The sequence below is a fragment of the Stegodyphus dumicola genome, chromosome 3 (genome assembly GCF_044657685.1).
Source record: "Stegodyphus dumicola isolate Sdum_Otavi_A_Nest chromosome 3, ASM4465768v1".
In the NCBI taxonomy this organism is placed as follows: Eukaryota; Metazoa; Arthropoda; class Arachnida; order Araneae; family Eresidae; genus Stegodyphus; species Stegodyphus dumicola.
Genome location: NC_140770.1, coordinates 112769273 through 112771971, shown reverse-complemented (window position 1 = coordinate 112771971; position 2699 = coordinate 112769273).

The window sequence follows — 2699 nt, the reverse complement described above, 5'->3', positions numbered from 1 at the left end:
ACAATTTGTCCAAATTTCAGAAACGAAATTTTGCGTCTTTCGTTTATTACTTCGACAATCTAACGCGCTCTACGCATTTTGAAATTATTATAAGCATAATAATATTATCAAAAAGTTAAGAAAAGCGTCGTAGAGTAGATATTTTCGTTAAATTTTAATTATGTTATCCATAAATAAAACTACTACTTATTCCGAAGCGAGCCGTTCCAATTTCCCGAAGAAAATTATGATGCATTATAAAATTTCCGACCACACCGCAAAAACTATGGTCAAAACTTACCAGTGCCTCGCATTTTCAGTTTCTTTCTTTAACAGCTTATGGCAAAGCACTATGGGAGGATGCCTAAAGGGAGGATGCCTTAGTGGGAGACCTTTTAAAGGAAACTGGCTCCCATTCATGTTACACATGGAGAAAAGTAAGAAAACACCTATGCAGACAGCTAATTTGGGAGTTTCGCATAATTTTTATAAGGTCTGAAATTATGAAATGAAATTTTAGAAACATTACTCTTGCAATATGTGTATAATGCTAAGTTGATCTTATCCCTTAGGAACATATTTTTATTAACCTTATTACTCAGTCTTTCAGTGGCTTTCTCATTTTATTAGAATGCTTTTGCATAATTAATTAAACTTTTTTCCCTTTTTCTTTTTTGGTTTATTAATATTTTATGTATAATTTCCTTTTCCCAGCATAAATGAATTCGAATCCATGAAATATCAAATATGAGATTGAACTAAAAAGTCAGAACGTAGCGATTTGCCACACATATTATGCTTCTTGCTTCATTTCATTTTTAAATGAAAGTCCTATCACATATTAGTGAAACAATTTTTATATTTTCTGCATGAAATTTAATTTAATTAAATAACTGTAATAGATAAAATGAAAGTACCGTATTCCATGACTTTACCATTTTCTTGTCGTTTCTTTAAATAGTATGTCGAAGACAGAAATATCAAGTTAAACTTTTAATACTTATAAAGAAAGGAAGTTATTTATAAATCCACGCATTTTTTATCCTCTAAGTTAATTGGTCTGGTTTTTTTTTAAAAATCAAAATTACAAAGAACGTTTTTAGTTTTTCCAAATCAAGTTTATTTCAATACGAGTACTTAGTTTAAAAAATCGACCAAATCTAAATAAATTGTGTTGTATGCTGAGTAATTTCGTTTAAAATATGATCGAACGGAGAAAACGTATGTAGTCTGTGGAAGTTAGTGATATTAATAAATATGTTAATTTCGGCAAACGATCGCCAGTTAAAGGCATGGGGCTTAAGAAAACGTTAACTCCCGAATAAAAGAGACAAAGTTTCAACATCCTGGTTAAGTGGTGAGCTTTTATTTACTTGCAAACTACTTCGTTTCATCATCTGTCGGGGGGCGAAGGAACTGCGGCTCAAATTACGATTTTCTTTTTCGGATAATCTTCCACGGACTAAAAGGACACCAAACCTAAATTTCTGTGATATCATTTTGGTACTCCGAATTTAAGGAGAAAAGATTATAAAATATGCATTCTAAGTTCATGCTATTCCTTTTCTGATCTCCCTATTTCCAGAATGCAAACTAAGTTGAATTTGAATGGAAAGCGAAATAATAGTTGAGAAAGACGTAACCAGTCAATAAGCTATTTATCCGGCCTATGTGGCTAGTTATGTGCCGATCCGCATTTCGATGACTGATTCTGTATTTGTCAGCGAGATTTGTAAGTAGCTTCCGTATTTAAGTATTTGAATTTCTGATGTCTCGTAAGGAGCTGTGGCTGATTTTTATTAAATTTTAATTTTATTAAAAAACGTAGTTTTTGATAAATCTTTTAAGTAATATTTACTTCTTCTCTGTTTTCTACGAGCTCAGGAATGCATGATTGAGCAAAGATAGTGTCTAGAATGTCGCAATTATTTGACTTCCTCTTAAGATTTGGAAGATGACATAACATAGTGTTTTTGAGGGGCAAAAGATGTAAATCCATAATTCCATCATACATGCACACCAAAAAAGTAAAAAGGAGAATTCAAATGTTTTTTTTTTTTTTTTTTTTTTTTTTTTTTTAGAATGGGAAATATTTGTTAGTAAATGCGCATGAAATGCAAACTATACGTTATTTAGTCGTATTCTGACGATTCAAAATATGACAATTTCGAATCGCGTGAATTCAATTTAACTGAAATGCAAAACAGCACAGAAAGACTTCCAAACACTAGATTTCTTCTATTTTTAAATAAAAACAATTGCCACTCTCATCATTTAACAAAAACAGCTATTTTAATAAAAATTAAAGCAAAACATATATAGAGGATTTCAATCTATAAGTTAAATTAGAATTTTATTTTTGATAACGACCATAGCATAGAGGATGAAGATTTGATCAGATTTTATAGCTGCGATACATGAAATGTGATCCTATAAACGCCCTTTATAGCTTATATTAATAGTATAAATTCTTTTAAATCAATTATGCTTCATAAAATATCAAAATTATATTTCCAAACAGTAAGAATGCTGTAATAAACTGAAACAGTAACAATAGGCTGAAAACTGTGTCTGAAGAAAATGAGATATTCCATCAATTATCTTATTATGAATAAAAACGAATCAGAATACTAATAATCTTTTATTTCGTTTTAGAAGTATCCTATCCTCTGAAGAAAATAATATTGGTTTCAAATGCTCACTTATTACGCAGATAAGCA